This window comes from Corvus brachyrhynchos, unplaced genomic scaffold (genome assembly GCF_000691975.1).
Source record: "Corvus brachyrhynchos isolate BGI_N302 unplaced genomic scaffold, ASM69197v1 scaffold101, whole genome shotgun sequence".
NCBI classification, from domain to species: Eukaryota; Metazoa; Chordata; class Aves; order Passeriformes; family Corvidae; genus Corvus; species Corvus brachyrhynchos.
In genome coordinates, this window is record NW_008237239.1 from 13364801 (window position 1) to 13388283 (window position 23483).

Below are 23483 nucleotides of genomic sequence, written 5' to 3' on the forward strand. Positions count from 1 at the left end.
ATGTTGGCTGACATTGTTTTGACATGGTGAGAACATGGAAACGCTAGAAAGACTTATTTTGGGTTAACGAACTGGAGATATCTGAAACATAGAGTGATAAATATAGACTTGGCAAATATATGCAGAATCAACTGAGCTTAAGCAATTAGAATATTTAGAATGCCTCTGATAATGTTTTAAAAATTAGCAATGGCCACATATTTTGTGAGTCTCCATTAAAATCAAGAAACACTGAAACTAGGCAAAGGCAAAAACTATTCCCGTATCTTTCTAAATGTTGGTTTCTTTTCAAATGCTACAGTATATTCACATACTTCTGTTCTTTACTTGGACAGGCCAGGCCCAAAGACTTGTCTCTATTCACAGAATCACAGAATAAGCTGAGTTGGAGGTACCCTCAAGGATCACGGAGTCCAACTCCTGGCCCTGCACAGCCCCATCCCCAGGACTCACACCGCGTGCCCGAAAATATCCTGACCAGCACTGCTGCAGTGCAGATAACACTAGAAGCAAACAGTATTTTGTGGCATTTCTTGTGTACTATGCTAGGACCATAACATTGTTTGAGCCCTGTCTGCAATGCTAATTTCTACACATTGAAGTACCAACACTGCTAATGCTCCAATGGAGAGAGTACACATATAGCTGGAGTTTACTCCTGGGGAAGGCATAAATCAATACCAAAAAATGATAGACTAAAGGGAATTATTGTGCAATCATCCTTCTTCAGCACTGGAGATATCATTCTTGGTGGTTTTGAAAGCTCAGGTTTATGGTACTAGCTATAAATGCTATGATCTCCATTAAATATTTCAGAAGACATTCAACATCAGTGATAAATTCAACCTGCAACTGAGGCAGCACAGTTTCAGCGGCAGAGTAAGAACAGGATTTTGGCCACAAAATCCTTCCTGGATTAATGCTTTCTCAAAAATGCCAGTGAACTCAGTCCTCTAATTCTCACCAGGTCTTCCTTCACAAACCTCTGTAAACAGGATCAGTTCAGGGTGGATCCTCAGATTACCACACATCTCATTCTTAGCCAGATGCAGTTGCATGAGTTGGAAGAGACAGGAATGAGACTAGAGGTCAGTCTCTGATGCCCAGACCTCACACAGGCCCTGTATATCCAAGAGAAGGAGATAACAAATGCAACTCAACAAAACATGACTTCAGTACACGGTGCTCTTCCATTCTGACATGTGGAAGACCTCTTGTAAGTGCTAAGATAAGGCGATATATAAGATAAGATGAGTCTGTTCACCATCTCTGAGCTTCACAGGCATGTCACTACCAATCAAATGTACACTAGAATTACTTGGAAAGAAGTCAGTCTGTGCCATCATGCTCCAGAGTGTGCTGCATTTCTGAGGCAGCTGAGCTATATGAAAAAAATGATAGGCACTATGGGGCCATTGAATAAAAAGCATTATGCTGTTATTCCTGTTATAAAGAAATAAATAGATTATCACTGAAGTGATCAAGTAAACTATTGCCCTTCTCAGGAATTGTTTAGATATGCCATGTCTCTCTGGAGAAAAAGAAAAGCATGCAGTATAGAGACCTTTGATGAGCCCATTTAATTGTAAGTGCAGGAGCAGCTTATGCTTCTTGAGAAATTACCAAAACCTTTGTAGACAAATTTTCATCTCTTCTTGTTCATTAAAAGAGGTGTTTCGAAGACAAGGTCTTTATAGGCAAGGCTGTTAAGTGCATGAACTCTCCAAAAGGATGCTAGAAATAACAACACATGAAACAATAGTTCTTTGTTGGTTCCAGATGCTGTCTAGTCAGTTAATTTTAAAAGAACTATTAGAAATCCAGAGTCAGAAAGATGCAGATTTTCTAGTGCAGTAACCATGATTTCCTTACAGGTGATATGTGACCTAGAGCAAAAGAACCATGTTTTTGTGGTACACCTGAGAAACCTTATATTAGACTAACTTTATGGTGAATAAGTTTAAATAAGTGAGATGCAAAAAGTTAACCTGCGGTCTAAATATCACAATAAATGCCATCTGAAAAGAAAAGCCAAGAGCAACCATGTACATCATGCATGCAACCAACAGCTCCACAGTCTACCACATAAAAAACATGTGGAACATAGCCCTGGAAAGGACCTCTGTTTTTTCAAGGCAAAAAATTGAAAACCTCAGTGTATCCTGTAGATTAATCTGAAACGTGGAAGCTTAGAAAAAAAGCATGTATAGCAAAGTAGCCTTTCTAGCCAAGTAATAGAGTTAGTAATAGATTGTTTACCCCAAGGACACTCTGGGATTACTCTATTTTGCCATATACAAACTGAGAAGTTTCATAACAACTGATGAAAAAGACATCAGCTATTGATCATTCAGATAATAAGGATTTTTGGTGAGCTTAAAGCATAAATGGGTCAAGAGTAAAGGAGTACGATTTATTATACTGAGTTTATATTACCAATGGGACTAAAAGCAGCAAGCTCCTGCTCAGCTTTTATACTCTGGTTCATTTTCATGTTTTGCAGCTCAAGAATCTCAAAGTTCTACATAAAGTTAACTTCATAGCTCTAATAAGAGACTGCTGAAGCTGACAGAGAAATTGTTGAAACTTATTCTGCAGCTTACCCTTTGTGACTGAGCAGATGCATTTCTAAATTTTCCTTCCCATCATTTACCAGCTCCTTCTCCACTATATTTAGGATTGAATGCTCATTTTCTGAACATTTCCCATTCTGTTGGGTTTGTTCCACATTTGAGAATCAGTAGGTCAAATGTGCTGCAGACTATTTTGTTAGACTTGTTAAAATCAAATTGGAACTGTATGATTAATGATATGACTCATCTGTGTTGGTTTGTTGTTTTTTTTTTTTTAACAGGAAAGTAAACAAGTACTTGTCTAAAGCTCCACCTGCTTTGCTGCTGTTATGGTGCTGTGCATATCAGAGAAAACAATTCCCCCTTCTCAAGGCTGAACTAAAATTAGGCTCCACCTGCAAGATGTTAGTGAAATCTTACACAGCTGCATTCCAGAGACAAGTTCCACAGATTGCTTTTGGAAAGCGCTGTGCATTTCTGGCAAAATCAAAATCAAACTTGTTAGCTTTTTTTGCCTAACTTTTCAAAAATGTATTATTAATGATAAATGTAATTATTATCACACTAATCATGCTGATAAGTAATCTCAAAAATAGATTCATTTAAAAAGTAATTTTACACCCACATCCCACTGTATTTAACCACTTCTTTGCAAATGCAGGCAGTAATCATAATAATACTTAGCACTTAGACAGCACTTTATTCATTTATAGACACTTCTGTGGCACTCATCACCAGAGTAACTTTATTTTCTTTATTATGTCTTCAAAGTGCTGCACTGACATTAACAAATTAATCCTCACAGCACTTCAGTGGGACAAGAATAAGTCTGATCAGGCACTATTTACTAAGCAAAACTCTGCCCTTATCCACCCTCAATAACCTTTTGCTCACTAACAGAGTATGAACATTGGAACATAGATCACAAGGATTACAGAGCCCTTAAAACATATTCAAATTCCAGCTTTGAAGTGACAGACAATTGCTACTGAATTCAATAGCAGAAGGGCCTAAATAAATTTTCCTACCCTTTCTCACAATAATTCTTTCTGACAAGTGAATGCTGAATATTCCAATGTATGGAATTGTTGGAAGTGTCTACACAACTGTAAACACAACAAACCTAAACCAAATCACTATTTCATGTAGCAAATGGGAATGAGTTATAGAGACTTTATTTTTCCAGAGGTGATGGGCTTTTAAGACCTTAATTTATAAACAAAGCTTATGCATATTGAAGACTTAAGTGAAATTTGTGTTGGTTTTCATTTGCTGTGTTTACAGAAAGACAACTGCTTGTATGAGACTTTTAGTAATAATTTAAATGGGAAGTGGATTAACTAGATGTAAGTCATATATCTAGTAAACAAAAGACGAAAACAGATATTGTCTTGTTATGTTTTTGATAGCTCCTCTGTAGATAATTTTAATAAATGAGAAAATATATACTCAAAATCTGGGATGTGCAGTGTCATTAACCAGTTGTAACACAATATAATCGATACCTGTAACTTATGACAGACACACAATGGATAAAATATCACAATTTATTTTGTGTGCCAAGATGCTAACATAAAAACAACTGAATCAAAATAGGCTACCTACTGCAGCGTGTGAGCAAACATTTTGTTTACAGTGCTTCCCAGTTGTTACTGTCAAAATAGAAATATAAAAGGAGGTTTAACTTTCAGCTCTGAGGTAGTGAACTCCTCTCTCTTAGCACGCTATAGGCCATTAAAGACTTGACAGCCCCCCAAGACCGAGTAATTCTAGTGCACAATATAACAACTCACACCCCAGCGGGGTGGGAGTGGACTGGGGCACTTATCTAAGTTTCATTCATTGTGGCAGCCCAAGGGAACAGTGTATCAAGCCAGCTGCACTGGCTCAGTTCATCCTGTAACTTTACACTATTTTCCCTCTAAGTCACTACTAATCCCTCGGGTTTACATGTTTTTTTGGGCAGCATCAGAGAAAAGCAGTGTGAAATTGCCTGAAAGCCTCTTTATAAATAAGACTTATGATATAGACCAGTTCTGTTGTTGAAAGACTGAAAGAAATGCCCTTGAGGATTGCAAGAACCATTTTACAGGGCTCCTGCTGTGATGTTTTTTGTCTCTGTCTAATGACTGATAACTTCAAAAAAACCCCCAAAAAACAAACAACCATTCGAAGCTTCCTCTTCTAACTTAAGTCAAGTCTGCCTGTTTTACTTTTAGTCAGCTACAACAATACGCCCAAGAGAAAACATCTTTTGCTTAGCTATTGTGGCTATCTTATTACCAACAAATTGCCTCTTTCTAAAGATTTGTCTTACTCCCTGCAAAATTTTTAACACTTTGGGACAAATTCCAACCTGGCTGTGTGGGTGTGGCTGCATTGAAGGCAAGAGAAGATGAATCCACTAAAATAACAGGATTTAGTGCAGGCACTTCACGTGCATGTTTATGAGAAGTGTATGCTGCTAGTCTTGTGTCTCTGCCTAATATTCTGTGCTACAAACTGAGACACAGTGAGGGTCACTAACCCAAGGAGAAATTTCAAGCTGACCCTGCATATTGTTTAAACCCAACCTCAGTTGTTCTTGTGAGCTTGAAAAGCCATCTCATATTGGCAGAATTGTAGTTCAGGGATAAATGTTCGTTTAATCATGCAAACAACTGCTATAAGGTGACAGAAAAGATGGATTCTGCCCAATTTGGATCTTAGATGACAAGCCAACCAGGTCTCATTTATAACAAACATAAACTGTGGTAAGATTTTTTTTTTCTTTTTTAATATTAAAACCTGGAAAATTCCCAATTCTCACAAAGAGTCAGAGTGTTTCAAATCACACCAAATGCACTATCTCCTGAGCTCATGCCTGAGCATTTATTGAAAAACAGCCTTTAAAATGAACAGTCTAGGAGATGTTACCTAACACAGTATCATCTCAATGGCTTTTCTAGCAGCCATGGCACCTGTTGATAGTTCTCAAATGAGTACCATACAAGAAACATCCCTAATGCCCACCAAACATGCAAAGTGCCAGTTGTCTTACCTTTAGGAGATCATGTTTGGAAACCTTTCCTTTCTCAAGGTTCACGTTCTGGGAAAGTTTGCATGCAGCAACTGATTATACAACAGCCTTCAGGGCTCTAATAGTAATATTTAGAATCAGTCAGTAGATCATGTAATGTTCTCTTCTTGCAAAATAATTAATAATACAATCCCTATTTCTGAACTCACAGTTTCTATTTCTTTATATATTTTATTTTGGATAGGGAAAAAAGGTGTTGCAGAAAAAATGATATCTTCTGTCAATCAATTTCAAGAATCAAGTTTCTTTCTTTTTGTTAACATTGGTTATAGCATTTGAACCACACCAAAGCAATTGTAAGTTGGCTTACTGGCTTTCCACTAAGTAAAGTTTAAAACATTCATCTTTGAATGACAACTTTTTCTTTTTAGTTCTAGTTAAAGATCTTGACAAATATATTTACCTTTTAACAATAGCAAATGAATTACTAACTTTAAGACACTGTCATTTGTTTAGTGAAAAAAACAACATATCTTCGTAACTACCCCTATATGTATACCTATCTATTGGGACAAGAAACCTTGATTGGAAATTAATTTATCCTTTAGACAGAAATATGGATGAAAGAAGCACAAAACTATGTCTGCATTGATGGTTCATTGACCAATTTACTTTTGATTCTGTGATAAGCAGCATCAACTCCCTTACATTGAAACTTACGAAGTTCCTTAGCAGACAAGCTGAAAAGCCATTGCTTTTTGATGGTAATTTTTTATTAACATCAGTGACAAAAATCCTATCCAGTGGGGTTCATTCAAGGCCCTCAAAAGCAGAATGAGATGCAGAAGTGACAAGTGAAAAATTAAGTTTCATCCCAATAAATTACCTGAGTACTTGCTTTGGAATTACTCTGTATATTCTTACAAATTACAATCTATATGACACAGTATGAAATAGAAAAGAACTAATTAGTGTGAATGAATATAACTGGAAGACAGAATGACAAAAATCAGTATTTCTAATTTTTTCTGTGGAATGGATCCTCTCATCATAACAAATGGGATGTATATTTATTTAACAGGTGAGCGTACCTCCAAAAACGACGCTGTTGTCAAAAAGTGCTCAAAAAGCAGTCATCATATACAGCAAATTTTTTGGATAATTTAGGCAATGGAACATTTTCCTATGTTTTTTTCCAGCATCTTTCACCTGTCCTACACACAGAACACTTGTTAACTCATGTAAGCTGGCCTTTAGGGAAGGTGTTCTCCTGCTTAGACTCAAATAGTTTTGAGTTTGACTGGAGAATTCTGTGAAATTATAAGTTAATCTGAAAAATCATATCTAGGTTTATGGGACTTAACAGCTAAAAATGTGATGGTACATTAGTGAGCCTTACTCCTACTTATGGTAAAATCAATCATTACAAGGCGACCTTTACTGTTTACTTCCATTATTTCTTTTGTATATGGATTTTCTGAAAGACATGCTATTTCATGCTGTAAACCTGCCCTAAAAACATTGGAGGAAGAGATCAATGACATGGCCTTAAATGCTTTGTTTATCACAGCATTTTTCAGAACAGAAGTATTTTTCTATGTGGCAGAAGTTGCTTTTAACATGCAGATCAAGCAAGATGGTCAATACAGAGTGTTCCCTTTCGGAGCATTCCAGTCATTCCACAGTGGGACGCCTCTTCTTTCAGGGTCTCTAGCCCCTGGTTTCCTTTTGTACCTCAGTGTCTTTCCACTACCCCTTTACCACAAATTTCTTAGCAGAGAAATTTTCTGAATTTGGTCTCTCAAGCAGATTTTGTTCCTTTCCTTTCCCTTCCAAAAGATTCTGTGGCCAAGTCTTTACTCTGACATTCTCTTCCTTATAAGTAGTTGTTCTCAGGTGCTCTAGTAGTCTGCAAATTGGTGCAGGGCTTTTTATTTTAGCTGAGAATGAATGAAGAGAATAGTAAATCTGGATTGTACTGCTTCAACAATATGCCATGGCCTTTTCTCAGGGGAGAAGAATAGTGAGGGAAACTTTGGGCCTATTCATTAGTTTGACTGATATTTTTTTCTTAGTTGACAGCTAGCACTGAGAGTACTTCAAAGGTATTAAAGAAGAAACAGAGGGCCAGCACATCCATTAAATCCATTTATTTAATAAACCATAAAAAGCTTCAGAGCATGAGTGAGATGTCTACAAGTGCATGGAGCCAGCTTTCTCTCCAACCTTTTACTACCACTGTTAGGGATGAGCAAGAACTCAAAATGGTAAGCTTTTTGAGAATGACAACACTTCGACTTGAATAAACAACAGTGCTTATTTATAGCAATCTGCACAGCAAGACAAGAAGGCCCAGGTTTAATAAAAACCAATCAGACATTCTTGAGCCAGCAATGAGCAGACTTTGAGAGAGTCCAACATAAGAGGGACATCAGTATCTAACAAGTATGTAACATCCTCCTTAGCAACAGTGTAACAGGTTTGGAGCAGAGCTCTCACAAAGCTGTGCTAGATGAGAACTAGATTAACTTGGCTTTACTCTCCTATTTCTCAAGATAGTCACCTCCGGCGCTTATATCAGCATTCACATTCCCTTCAGTCCCTTGGTAATTAAAAATTCCTTGAGGCTAAATGGATATTGGAAGCATATGCAAACTCACTTGAAGATCTTGGCCAGTAAGACTTTGATGAATTGATGGGAACCAAGCTGGTGTCAAATCCAAACTTTCTAGAGAACCTTCAGGTGCTAAATTTGTGGCCCGAAAATATTTACTTTAGATACGTTATCACAATCTATATATTGAGTTTTGCTGGTATCTTGTCTAGTGTGCTACTGTGGCAAATGGTATTACAGGTCATTTCAGGGTGAAGAATAGTTTTAGTTTCCTTTTGAAGCTCACCTTGAACACTTACTGTGGAGGACAAAGAATCCAAGACTGGGTCATACACACGTCATGTAATCAGAAAGCCCGACTGTCCCTTACCAGCTGTTACCAGCTGTTGGGCCCCAGGTGTAGGTCAGTGGGGTCATTCACTCCACTGAGGTACAGCTGTGGCTTCAGTACTGAACTGATGTTGACCAAAAACTGGCAAGGAATCATTTGGTGCTGCTGTGCTAGTTCTCATGTATTTCATTATCTTTTATATATTTTCTTTTGAGACTAACTGGGTGCTTTCAGCTTGGCTGAGGTGTGCCAGTTATGTTTCATACTGCAACTTTTTTTGTTCATTTTAATTTGACTGCTTTAAAATTCTTTGCTTGTGTTGGCAATATTTTCCAGGTGTGTGCTGGCAGTTTTCTGAGAGGTCTTCGGCTGTAATATATCAGCTGACTTTGAACTTGTCACTCTTAGACAAGAGGTAAAAAGCATACCTGAAATTATGATGCACAATCTACACCTCACACATGACTCAGGAGTTCTGTTTGGCTTTTTAGAGGAGAACAAATCTGTGGCTTTAATTTTGCAAGGTTCTGTGCACTCTCCAGAGTGCTGGTAGCAGCTGTTAACTGCCAAATGCTATTTCCAGGGTTGTTCCTCCATTAATCATTGTGCAGGTGCATGAACAAAAAACGGTTCTCTGGCATGATAAGGTGTTCACTTCAAGGAATTGAAGTTAGACAAAACAGTTGTACTGATGTTAAGTCTATTCAAGATGAAGGGGCAAAAAATCAGCACTTTTCTCATGAAAAGAACAAAATAATTTGTGACAGAATTATTACAAGTTTTAGGATTTTCATAAACAGCTCTAGTTTTTTATAAGGGAGACCACAGAAAGAAAAGTTCTGTACCTTTTAATATAAAACATTCTCAGGTGTTCCTAGTACTTACTATGGTTGTAGTCCCAGATTTATATTTTGCAGGTGTTATTTTCCAAGCCAGGTCTAAAGATTGTATATTATTTTTCTCAGGGCACCTATGAAAAACAGAATAGCTGTTTTCTATATTGGAAAAAACAGCCAAAAATCCATTTATATGGATCATGTCACATAGTTTATATAAGGTAACAGCAATCTTTCATAAAGGTTTGTATAGACAGCACATCCAGGTTATTCTGAAGCAAAAATCCCATTAGTTGTCCAAACAGTTTTGTGTCTACAAAAAGTACATGATTTAATACACAACTTTGGGGCCCTACCACACTGCATGTGTGTAGGTAGGACCCAAATTTTCTTAATCAGAGTGCTTTTGACATGATAGCAAGTCTTCTTGGCTTTCCTGCATGGATCATGTGAGTTCACCATAGGTTAACAGTGCAAAGCTTCTAGTAAAGTCTCTACTGGTATTTAGGATTTTCTATGATAGAAGAAGTGTCAATGTCCTGTAAATTGAGTGTGAAACACTGAATATTGTCCAGGGTGGGATTCACAAAATTAGAGCTGGAAAAAGCTGAATCGTGATTTCAGGGAAAACCTTCTCCAAGCACAGAATAAGCACAAAGGGATCTCTTGTAGTTGTTCCCTGTTTTTGCATTAGGCAGTGGAGCTGGCCTGACTGGTCATGTAATGTCTTGTCAAGAGGCTTCCCTGATCAAAACTTTCTCTGGAGGAACTGTGCTTGTCTTTAGCATATGCCACCAGCAAATTTCCTGTCCCTGTTGGGCACTTTGAGTCGGATACTTTAGAGTGTCATCTGAAGGACAAGAATCTAGTCCTAAATGAATATTCTCTAATTTATATCTAATGTTTTCATGCAATATTGTTTTCTTAAATTTCAATTGGATTTCCTTCAATTTTCAAAACATAATTTTCTTGTTGCAAAAAAAAAAGTTGTTCATCAAATAGTTTTAAGTGTGAGTTCCCTGCAGCAGTTCATGTCTAATATTAATAGTTAGATGTGTGGTACCATCATTGTTCAGTCTGTGCAAAGCCTATTCAGAGCTGAAAGTGATTTGGAGAGGGAAGTTTCAAAGGTGACAGTTGCTCATACTGCACCAAAAACCCCACTGCCCTTCTGTTCCATGAGATTTTCACTTCTATCTTGACTCTAATATATACTCTAGAAATCTGCTGTGTCTCACTGAAGCACCTCATGAGAGTCCTCATAAAAATATTCTGCTACATCATGGATGCTATGTTAATATGTAGAAGGGAAAGATACGGAAGACAGTTGACAGGTACTATAAACTCTTAGGGAGCTGAATGAATTCTTCTAAGGTGAGTTATGATAAGCATGAAATCTAGATTTTTCCCCCTTCAATTTTTTTAAACATTAATTATTGAGTGAATTGCATTTTTCAGTCTTAAGAAACTTCACAAACAAGGAAAAAATTTGGAGCCTGCTAATTTTCCATGAGCATAAAAACTCCTTTCAAATCTTCCTGCAAGTGTCACACGTGATTGCTGTGAAAGGGAATGTCTCAATCCAGCATACTACATTATGTGCATAGGTCCACAGAGTAACAATCATAGAATGAGTCAGACTAATGCAAAACAATTTCTCTAATTTTTTTCCTTATAGCTGCTGACAGCATACAAAATGGTGTCTCCTTTCTGCAGGGTTACATTCCAACTCTGCTGGCTTACAAAAGTAGCTTTAATTGATGTTTGATCTGGGGTCTCCTATCATTGAGCCTGAGCTCTATCAGAATGAAAATAAAAGTAATGTATTTCTGCATAGTTGTATGTGTCACTTACCCTGACATTAAAAAATTGTGACTTAAAAATAGGATTGAGAAGGAGCTTTACAACCCACATAGTCCAACCCTCTGCCCAAGGTGGGACCCAAAACTTCTGTAGTTATCAATGGATGTCTGTCCAAACCACAGGCAAGAAAATGCAGCACTTCCACAGCTCTCACTGAGACAATTTTTCCCAATACCTAACCTGACCATTCCCCCTGAAATGCACGACACACCCTTGGAAGAGATGAAGACTTTCTTCCTCCTCTTTAACGCTCTGTGTCATGTCCTCCTTTCACTTTTTGCATCAAAGCATGTCTGTCTTATAATAGTTTGGAACTAATTTTCAAGGGCTGTAAAGCTACTTCTCAGAACAGAACAAAACTAATACAGCTTTGATAAACTTATCCTATTACACCATTTCTTTTCACAGGTAAAGTGCTTAGCAGAGATACTACTTAACTGTAATAATGCATAATTTTTTTGACGCCTGTAATTGACGTCTTGGGACAATATTTGGGCAATAAATTTACAAGCACATAATGAAGAGACTAAACTGAGAGTACCATTATGTCACCTTTAGCACTTCTAGTCTGCTTTTATAATGAAATACTTGAAAAATTTTATGAGGGAATGTCATAAAGGAAACAAAGAAATATTAAGAACAACTTTTTTCAAGGAAAACTCTAAGCAGAAAGCAAAAACCTGAGTAAGTTATTGCCCTTCTCTTGATGCAGGAGTTAAAGTGAAGATTTTGCCTGAAATTGAGAAGCAGGGAGACTTAAGCTACCATGGTGACAGTGATTTACCTGAGCTGAGGGAGACATGAGAACTTATTCATAATTTAAGCATATTTTCTGTTGATTTCAAAATTCCTGATGAAGAAAACTAGCCATATGTTCAGGCAGAATATTAACATTGACCTCTAAAATGGACTCTGCAAGATTCTAGAAAATACAAAATAAATATGGAATGAACATTCTAAACATCCATGACCCAAATGAAGGGGGAGTGAAAAAACTCCAAAAACCATAAAGGTGAATCAACCCCTTGCATGTCATTTTTGTTTATATTTTTATTAAAAATAATTACCTCTGAAAGCTTTGAGGTTACAGCTTTTCTATATTAACATGTTCCTAAAATCAAAATCTAGAAGTTTTTACTTCTAAAATACTAATTGAACAGTTCTAACTGTCCAATTTTAATATTAACAGAAATATCTCATATAATAAATTAGACTCATCAGGAAGGTGACAAACCCCAAATTTAGTCAGGCATTAATTTTATTTTCATCTAGATATTTCCTTGATATTCAGTTACTGTGTTGCATTGATTATTGAAATAAATTTTCACTTGCACATCTTGAATTTACTAAAAAAACCCTCCAACCTTATCTATTTAACCCATTTATTCTTGAATTTTGTGCAGATATTACTACTGTGAAAGAAAAAGTGGCATCTGATAACAACTAACACAAAAAAGGGAATCTACAGGGTAAAAAGTTCTCTGCTGAGTGTACTATTTTCTGCTGAAAAGAGAACTGTTGATGGACAAGAGACAGTCCCTGGAAAGTTGTTTGGCCAATAGCAGCTGTAAGGCAGTAGTATAAACCAACCTTTATATAAAATGTGCATTTTATGATTCCTAGTACAGAAGATCAAAAATTAAATATATGCAGGAACATAATTAAAGGATTAATGGCCAAAGCTTCTGCATAAAGGGAGAGATTTCCAGGGGAAAAAAGTGTCATAAGCATTTTTTAATGACTAGGCTTTAAAAACAAACTTGAAAACAGAAAAACAACAGCACTATTCTGCTGGAAAGGTCACATTAAACAATTCCACGCTGACTTTATCCACCTTAAGAACTAGGAACAGGTTTTACCTCTTCAACTTGCCAAGAAGTGATTCTCAGCCTTGTGGGAAGAACCATGAATCAGAGTTCCTTGTTTTCAACAGGTAGTCAAAAGAAAAGGTTCACTTATTTAAAGCAGTTCACAAATACAATGCATTTGAGGAACACATTTTATGAGTTGAACTGCCATACTTTCACTTGTAGTTTCATGTAAGATCAAGTGGCTATTTTAACACTCCACTATGAGGAATTAGGATCTTCTTTAAAGAAATTCAGTTCTCTCTCTCTCCCCTCCCCCCATGAAGCACTTTCTTGTCTTGATGAAAATCCTTCATTTCTTTCTCACCACAGACAGATATGCAAGTGAAATCCCCAGTCTCTTGCACCAGCTCTTTTTTAAATAAACCATTCAAAAATTGGATGCTGGCAGGGAAAAATAGTTAACTACACCTTCTGTGAGTAGTCTGAGTGGGCTAGCCAGAGTATAAAGTAGACAACCTTTGGGATTCAGAATGGCTGAGCCATCAGGGAGCTTCCAAACACTCTCTTTGGTAACAGATAGTAAGCTCTTCAGCTCAAACTGTGTTGTCGTATGTTTTATTCATGGGACATCATAAGGGCCGCCAAACAGATTATCATGTTTACATCAGGCCTCCTCAGAGAGATAAATTCTTTAATAGTTGAACTGGAAGGGTCAGTCAGTACAGACATGCCTGCCAGGCAACCAAATAATAAATAAGAAAAAAGGAAAAAAGAAAGAGAGAAAGAGAGAAAGAAAGAGAGAGAGAAAGAAAGGAGAGAAAGAGAGAAGGAGAGAAAGAGAGAAAGAGAGAGAGAGAGAAAGAAAGAAAGAAAGAAAGAAAGAAAGAAAGAAAAAGAAAATCAAACACTGAACTATTTAATGATGTCCTTCAGCAGTCAGCAATCAATATATTTTATCACTTGCTGAAAAGGTTATATTAAGGTTTCATCATTTTAGCGGCATCATCCTTTTTCTGTGAAGTGAGTAATTGCAGAGGTGCATGGAAAAAAGCAGAGTCTGGAAAAGCATAACTTCACTGGAGCTGACAAACCTTTACAAATACTTATTTGTGATGTGTTTCTTTAGTGATTTGGGTTCTGTGTGTAATCAAAGTGCCACATGGAGCTTTCCTATTGTTTCTTGCTGGAAGTAAATGTGTTTTAGCAGGCACAAGGGCACAGAGCATTATTTTTTGTGCTTGAGACTCTAATTTTAAAGCTGGATAGAAGATAAAACAGGAATAGCAGACACTAGTCATCTACAGCTGCACACATATACAGTCACTTCATTGTTTGTATTTTTGTATTAAGGAGGCAATATATGTAAACCTGGCAAACATGGGATAATTCTCATCAGTATTAACATATGTGGCATTTAATGGTTGTAAAGACTAGCTTTATATTTGCTGAGAATCTCTCACTTTACATTTTTATAGGTAATGTTGTTAGCACCACTTAGATTTGAAGTTGTATTCAACTGTTCCTCTTTTTCAAACCCTCCAGGTTCTTAAAATTTGTTTTTAAAAGAGAGTAGCTCCAAAATCCCAACTCATTATTGCAGCTAAAATATGTCTACAACTTTATCTCATTCTGTCTAGGGAAATCTGCTTTTCTCTGTCCACTCTCCCCCATCCCAGTTTCTTTAATCCCTCTCCCCACAAACTTAAGGGCAGCTCTTGAAACCAACCTACTGCCTTGAACTCATCATCTCTGGTATTTTCTACTTGCTTCCCTATCTTATTCCATCAAATTCAAGTTTCTACAAAATTTCAAGTGCACTGGCTTTTATTTAATTCGCCTCTTCTGTCATTTAAGTTTCCAACAGATGCCTGTCCCTTTCCTTTTGTGGGCTCCTCATATTTCAGTTTGGTTTTAATTTTTGTCCTTCTAAGTCTGATATTGTTGATTTCCCTCAAATAGGCAATTGCTCTGTATTTATCTTCTGATGCTGCAAACAGTTTCAGAGAATAAACTGATCATATAGGAGTGTAGAAGAAAATTAGAGTTAAGATAGGATGAAAAGGTGTTCTAGGAACGGTGTAACTATTCAGAACATTAGGTTATTTTCTATCCTGTGACACACAGTTTATGTATAATCTTTACTTGGACATAAGCCTCTCTGTACTTTTGTCTCCTCTCCTAAAATGTGAAGAGCAGTTCTTCCATCATACACTGTTTTAAGAAAAATCCATTACAAAATGAAATGGACAGCTACAACAATAATTTAAGTACCTCAAGACTTGCACCAAAGCTTGGGGTGTTTAGTTAAAAAATTAAGTAGAGCTGATCTGTACACTTCACTTAATTGATTCCTTTGAAACAGGAATTACCTCTAAATTTTAGTCAAGCAGTATCAGAAACAAGAAAAAAACCCCAAAAAATTGAAGTTCATAGAAATAAAGGCAAATTGAGACTGTCCTTCAGAAAAGACATGTTTGAATTGTGCCTTTGGCCATGGGTAAGAAGGGAGGGAGACACGGGCTTAAAGATCTATGAATAGCAGGAATATGAAGCAATGGTGTGCCAATAGCTACAGCAAATGTTTGTAAATTGAAATACTGTTTTACTTTGGCGAGATCTGCTTATTAATTCACAAACAGCAGACGTACTTTGCTGGGCATACAGCTTCTATTTCCCCATTATGCACAGATTCATGGCTCAGTACCTAACATGCTGGCAGACGAAAACATTTTGAAAAAAAAATATTTTTTATACATTCTGTTGTGTTAAATTCAGTTACATGGCATCCGATTAGGCTGCTGGAAGTTAGAGTGATGAATTGCAAGAAAACGTGATGAGACATAACAAGTTGCAACAAAGTTGGCCAGAGTTTAAAAAATGTGCATGAGGCAGTGAGTTAAAAAGATACAAAGGTATGAATCCAAATGATCAACTACATCCAAGTGGCATACCACATAGTGTGAGGGGCAATACAAGAAATGTTTATTTCTTTGGTCCTGAAATGTTCCATTTTGGTCTTATACCTTTGAATAAGGAATAGCTCATGAAGGCGACAAGAAATTGAAAGAGCAGTGGGCAGCTGGTGAGACACAGAGAAGTTTTGATTCCTTCACCACGTGTCAGGAGGAAGGATGCTTTATGGGGACCATGAGGCTACCACTGGGACACCAAACTGAACAGGGCTTGTTGCCCTGAATCTTTCTCATAGTTATATTGAAAGATTGTTGAAATTGTGCTGCTGTGCATGTCATAGAATATATATCTATCCAAAAGAGTCAGCAAAATTTGGACTGCGTTTTCCCCCTCAATTTGTGTTTCAGGCATTACACTATATTCGGAGTATGAACAGTACCTTTGACTTTTTTAGAGTGCAGTATGTTTAGCCTGACAGAGTATATGGAGCAAATACCTGCCTATTTGAAGAGAAAGTGGATTTAGGAATGATGGAATAGACTCTTGTGGTGTGCTTTGCTTAGTTTATTTATTTCTATTTACCAATGAGGCAAAAGGCTTACAAACTTCAGGTTTTTCTGGTCTCCAAAGACAGGCATAGTATATTTTATAGGCAAAAGAATGCATAACTGCTATATTTCTTTGTAATTTGAAGAACCTTCATCTTCTGCACTTTGTATATCATTTCAGACACTGAAAAATCTCATATAGCTTTTGGACCTGTTTCTCAAGCCAGTAAGTAAATTCCCTTTACTACTCTGTGAAGCATTGTAAAAGGAAGAGGAAGAATAGGGGATCGTTATTATATTGTATCATCATAACTATTTGAAGAAATACAGATGGAGTATTACAAAAACATGAAGCAAAATGTGGGAGTGGGAAAAGAACTATCTGTGCATATACATGATGTACATTAAGGGCAAAACCAACATGAGGGGAGAGTACTGCAGCAGTAACACAACACCAGCTTTTGGGATAACATGGTATTTTAGTGAGGCACCAACTTGAGAAAGGCACCAATCAAACTTCTAAATCCTAAGGGTAAGTTCAACAACTTCAACAGCTACTTCAGCTTTGCCTTTCAGTTGCAAGATGTTGGATGCCTGAATCAGCTGACCAGAAAAGCACTTGTAAGAATAGTGAAAGGGAATCTATACTATTTGAAAAAAACCCACCCCCTGATACCTCTGATACTTCTCTGACACAAGCTGTGTTTGGGGGCAGCTGCAATGCAACATCACTGGATGTCAAAACCCTGCACAGATAGTACCTAACAGAGGAAAGAAAACACTTATTTTCTTTGGATTCTGTTTTTTCTCTTTCTTCCTTAACTTGGGTAATCTGTATCTCATTTGCTATTGTAATAAAATGATAAACACAGCATAACTGAGGTGGCCAAGAATTTTATTCTGTCAAGAATAAAAGACCAAGTGACCAATTTCTAGTGCAGCTGTGTAAGGAATCCCTTTAAAAGACACCTTGGGGACTGATTTCAGGTGCATTGAGCATCATCACAGTGGCTTCCAGTGAACTTCTGTGTATTCTACATCTTTAACATAAAGAGAAAAGGAAAATCCTACCAAGAGGATTCCAGCATGGCTGTATTTTCTGGAAGAACAATCGAATATGTAAAAATAGTATTACTTATTCAGACTAAAAGTCACTGTAATCCAGCGCTCAGTAAAAGATGCTTAGAAAAGAGTATAACAATAAGACAGGCATCTATTGCTGCCTCCCTACTATTATATTCCATCTCTCAGTCATCTGCAGTCACATATTCTGAGTCAGTTCTTAGTGGATTTCATGAATTTGTCTAATTGCTTTATGAATCCATGTGAATTCTATTATCTACAGCCCCCCAGAATTTTTTAGCTGCTATTATCTATTATTATGTATTGTTTGATTTTAATGTGCTATCTGACAATATAATCTGAAGCCTATTTTTCTTGTATTATGAGAGACAGTGAATAATTGTTCCCTAATCACCTTCTCCATGCTATTCTGATTTTATGGAGTTTTATTATATCCCTCATCAGTCATCTATCCCAGACTGAAAAGCATCTAGTTATTCTTTGTACAGAAAACAGTTCCACACCTCTGATCATCCTATCTCCCTTTCTCTGTAACTTCTTGGATTCTAAGTGCAGTTACAAAAAAAGGGGAGAGAAGGAGGTTGGGAAGGAAGGTTTCTAAAATATCTGGTTTGTGAGAGCACCATAGACTCAATGAAATAATGATTGTTTCTCTTTCTCTCTTAATAGTTTTTGCTCACGACTGAGCAGTGAGCTATGGTTTTAGTTTTGAGTTTAGTTTTTAGGGTTTTTTTAGTTTTTTGGCTAATTTATTGGGTTGCCTTTTTTTATTTCTCCAGCTAGCTTTTGTAATTCCAAGATCTCTTTCCTCAGCAGCAATTGCTCAGCCATTTTGCAAGTAAAGTTAGGAATGTTTTCCCTATGTGCCCTTGAGTTGGGACACAGGAACAGGACCTTCAATATTTAAGATCTGTATGGATCTTTCATGATTTGTGGGATTTGTGGTTTCACATTTACTGCTTATAAAGAATGGAAAAAGCAAAACAAATAGAAAAAGAAATCTCTGTGAAATTTAAGGAGCTTTTGTGGGTTTCCTATTACTTTAATACCATATTTAATATCAAAGAAATTAAGTAGCTGTCGGTCCAAGATGGGAAAATCAATTCTTATTTGACATTTAATTTGTACTTTTGAGATGCAATGTAACAGTAGTAAAGTAAAAAGATTCTGACTTTCCTATTGGTTCATTTCAAAGCTTTGATTAAACTTTTCATTTTAAATAGTTTCAATTTTTTATTTGACATTTTTACCAAGGTTGCCAAATCTCTGACTGTTTTAAACGAGAAAAGAGAATAAGATGTCATTTCCTATGCATAGATCCCAGGTTTTTGAACAACATTTCCTTGGAATCTGCATCAACATTTCACTAGAAATTCACAATGTAAAGAATTTGAAGAGACAGCAAAGTCATAATACAAGTATTAGACCAGCTGTATTCACCATCTCATCCTGTATCAATTTCAGACTGTTTGCAAGACAAGGAATTTTTTTTACTCTTCTATGAAAAAGCCTGAACAGTCTTATGCTGTGGAACAAAGAAACACAGGAAGGCCATGCAATGTGATTGAAAGCACAATTAAGCCCTTTCCAGTGAAAGCAGAACAGAAAACGAAGCATTTCAGGCTTCACATCTTTCTTAAATTGTGCATTCTACATTTTTTTTCTATGCCTATTTCTTTCTATACTTGCCTTTAGAAATACCACTACATGCTGTAAATATCCCCACAACCACATGTTAGTGGCTGCAACTCAGCAATGAAGTCATGTTCTCTGGTCTGGAGCTGAAACAAGATCTAAACTTATTCCCACTGACAGCAGTAAAAATACTTAAAATGGAAAATATACTGTTAAAATTAGTGTCCCTTTAAGTATCAATTGCATTATTTCATGACTGAACTTATTTAGTCATGAATAAAGCCAGATACTGCAAATATTTATAACTAAATGGTGTGCTGGCAGCAATCTGTCAAACTGGAATGAGCAGGACCATTGCCATGAGTAAGTGTTGCATGAGGAATGAGTGTTGGACCAAGCAAGGCTTCATTCCTGTCACAGGGACCTAGACAAGAGGGAACTGATCTGGAAGGAAGGCTGCACTTTCTCTCCTTGCCTCTCTGCTCTGGGATGCCCAGTCACCCATTTGGCTGCTCTTGCCTCCTGCCATGCCAGCGCTGGTACCGTGCAAGGACAGGACACTGCTGCCTCCATCCTGCTGAGGGGCTGTGGGCAGCAATGGAAAGCAAATGCTGCTTTGAGAGGGGAGCTACATATTCATTTTGATAGGTAATTATAGGTGACTGCTGTGACTAATGTTTTAAATATGTGACAGAGTTAGGATTGTGAATAAATGCTTTAATGCAAATGGGTTTGGTAAATTCTGTCAGACAAATATGCTTTTGTTCTGTCAATACAGCACTGAGCAGAACACGGCCCTACTCCTTCTTTAACTTATCCAGTGTAATACAAGTAATAAATAACAATATATGCTCATGAGAGGATTTAGTAGTTAGGACATCTTGTTTATTACCTTACAGTATACATAATTCAAGCTTTATTTTTGTTACTTTCTTTTTTTTTTATTTGTAGTAGACTACTTTTCCATCTTCTTCAATCAGAAGTCAATAAACTACACTTTTGTCCTATGTCTAAGTTGTCAAGGTCTCAAAGAGAAAATATGTTTTAAAGGAGTAGGAGTTAATGGTCACTCCTGCACCATAAATTGCATTGGCAGACACACTAGTAGCTTGTAGAAGTAAAGATGGCTTTCTCCTTGAAAGCTCTAATGAGACTGGGGAATAATATACAATCTGTGATTCAGGTACACTGCACTGCAAATTCAGGAGCTTTTAAACAAGTTGTAATGCTTAATAATACTGGAAATACATTCCATCCCTGGAAATACATTCCATCTGCTCCTTTTCTGAACTCAGCAAGATAAATACTTGTTATATTTGTGGAACTTAACTGCCTTTGATTTCTACTGCTTTCAAAACACTTAATGATTATTTTATTCATGTGAAAGCAAATGCCCTCAAGGATTGTCTTGAACTCAACCACAATGGATAAAAAGGAAAGACACCAAAATCTCCTCAAAACTTCTTGTCAATTTTCAAATAACAGACTTTTAACTCAGTTACTACAAATCTTTGTAATTCACATCATCATCATTAAGCATCATAAGTCTCCCAAGACAGTTACAGCCAATAGTGGTATATTAGTTTAATCTTATCTGATGTGCTTTCAGACTATGTAGGCAACTGCTGATAGAAGAAGAAAATTTGCAAGGAAGGAAAGAATGAAATTTTAATACTTAATTGAAGAACTCTGGGAATGTCTTTTTGAAGGAATAAGACAACTTAGGACTGGATTTTTCGAAACAATTAAATGAGTCTCACTTCTAAAGACTAAAATTTGACAGATTTGTAGTTTTATTCTCACTACCATATTCTCTAAAGCCTGTGTGAAACTGATGGCTGGGCAGAAATCATGGCCCTGGAAATAACTCAATATGTATACTAACCCCAGAAAGAACAAGATTGATTTAGTCCATAACCTGCCTTCATCTGTGACCTGCAACCTGCTCACAGCCAGTGCAAACAAATTATTTCTTTTACTCTTCCTAAGCTTTAGAGAGGATCAAACATTATAGCAGTTGCAGTAATTAAGGACTGGAAGTAGTTAATGACTACATATCTCCTTAGTGTCAGTCTTGTAACCTTACCCTATTTTCAAGATGCAAGTGTATATTCAACTACTCAGAATCTGTTATGTATTCCAGACAACTGGATCTTATTTCATAAAACTATTGCAAAGTACTTCCTAGTAATTAAGGTGTAAGAATTTCAAACAAGACAAAATTAATTCTTAAGGGAAACAATGAAAATTGAAATCTTAATAGTTGAAACATATAAAATAAATATATAACAAATAAATACAGATTACTTTAACAAAAAAATGATAATTTAAAAATCTTAAAACATAAACTTCTGCTATTTTCATTGGAAAATGAAGTTTAACTCAAGAACAACAAATTTTATTTGGAAATACGAAATTAAAACACTGTGAATTAGTAGTTGCTATTCTAAAATAAATTACATTAAAATTATATTGCCAGTCTCAAATTTGAAAAAAAATGTTTTCTTGCAATCAGTGTTCCCTTTTATCTTGACGCGTTCAGAGCTCCAAAAATCTGGCAAATCTCTTATCCATACAAATCTTCGGGGAGCTCTAGTTTTGTAGTTTGATCCCTAAAATTGCACAACCTTATTAAGACAGGAGTTTATAAATGGCTGACTATTTTTATGAGAGGTGTAGATACAATTTTATACCGTGTAGCAGCATTCTTTAGTCCAAGCTGTCAGAAAAGTAAAGCATTATTGCAATATCACAGCCTCGGTTTTATACTTTTGGGTTTGACTGAGGTACAGAATTATTACAGAATGGAATTCTTCCTGCCATTTATGGCTTCTACCTTGCAATAAGAGATGCTGTCTATCCGGCCTAGTCAGGGGTACCGGGAGCTATTGCCAACAAACCTCATCATTGGAAACTGTTTCACCAACTTCCTGCAAAAGAGTAGTAGCCCATCTTGCCTCATAATTCCTGCTTTCAAATACTGCTGTTTATTATCCTCTCATTTTGAAATACGATTATATAAAACCTGTTGTCTGTTACTTGCCACTATTAGAAGACAATATTTCGGACTCATAACTCACGAAGTACCGGATTATAGTTATTTTCAACTGCTGAGAGCCACATAATCCCTATAACAAATCCTGACCCTTCGGTGCCTTTTAAGACAGAGATACCACTAATGAACTATAAGAGCTGGAAACAAACTTTGGAAATTTGAAACATTTTTTTTTATTATTCTCTGGCCATATTCTGAAGAATCAGGCTTATTAGCTGTCTTGAAACTAGAGCAGAGCCTTTAGTCCTCAACTGTGTCAGCTTTTGCAGAACATGTGCATCTGGAAAAGAAGTGGCTGATAACTGGGGGGAAAATTGTTACTGATCATCATTCAGAAAAGGAAAAACCAACACTGTACCCTCGACCAAGGATATCTGTACTTTACAGCCCAATATACAGTAATGAGAATTAAAACCTCCTTGGATTCATATTCATGTTTCAGGACACTGAGTGCAAACATGCCTTTTATCAGAGTAGGACATGCATTACCTTTTACTCAGTTCAAGCCGTCCTCCTGCCACCCCTTGGGTTCACGGCTCCACGACAAGCCCTAAAGCAGATGGAACAGGGAGCAGAGCTGGAGCACCTGCATTCCCCTGCCATCCTCTCACACTTCAGCTCTGATTGACTTTGAAGTTAATTCCAGTTGTTGAGTTACTGAATAGGCCTTTGTGAGCCATCACATCACCAGTGATCTGGTGCAGCATTTTATTTTATGATGGAGGTGGGCATGGATAGACTTTTGTGTAGTCATTTTGAGAGGCTCTTACACAACAGCTAAGAGTCCTTTCTCAGGGTACTGGTGGAGGATAATTTGCAGTGATCTGAATTTTATACAAGTTTTCTAAAAAGACTCCAGTTGACATAATAGATTAATTCTCTTCACTCTAGCAGGATAATCTATCAGCAGAGCTCATTAGCATCTTCCAAAACAAAGACTCTTCTAAAATCCTGTTGACATCCCTGAAATTTATTGCAAGTTCTATCATCCTATTTTAGAAAACAGTACTGGAAAGGACCTCTGGAGGTTAATCTGATCCAGCATAACTCAACAGGCTGTAGACCAGTGGTGAGGTGCAGGACTGCTGCCTGTGCCAACTAGCAGAAGCTGCCTCCAGTTGTTATCAAATGCCTCCCGGCAGGCAGAGCCAAAACCTGGCTCCTGACTGCTGTCAATACCTGCAGGCAGGCATAATCAGGAC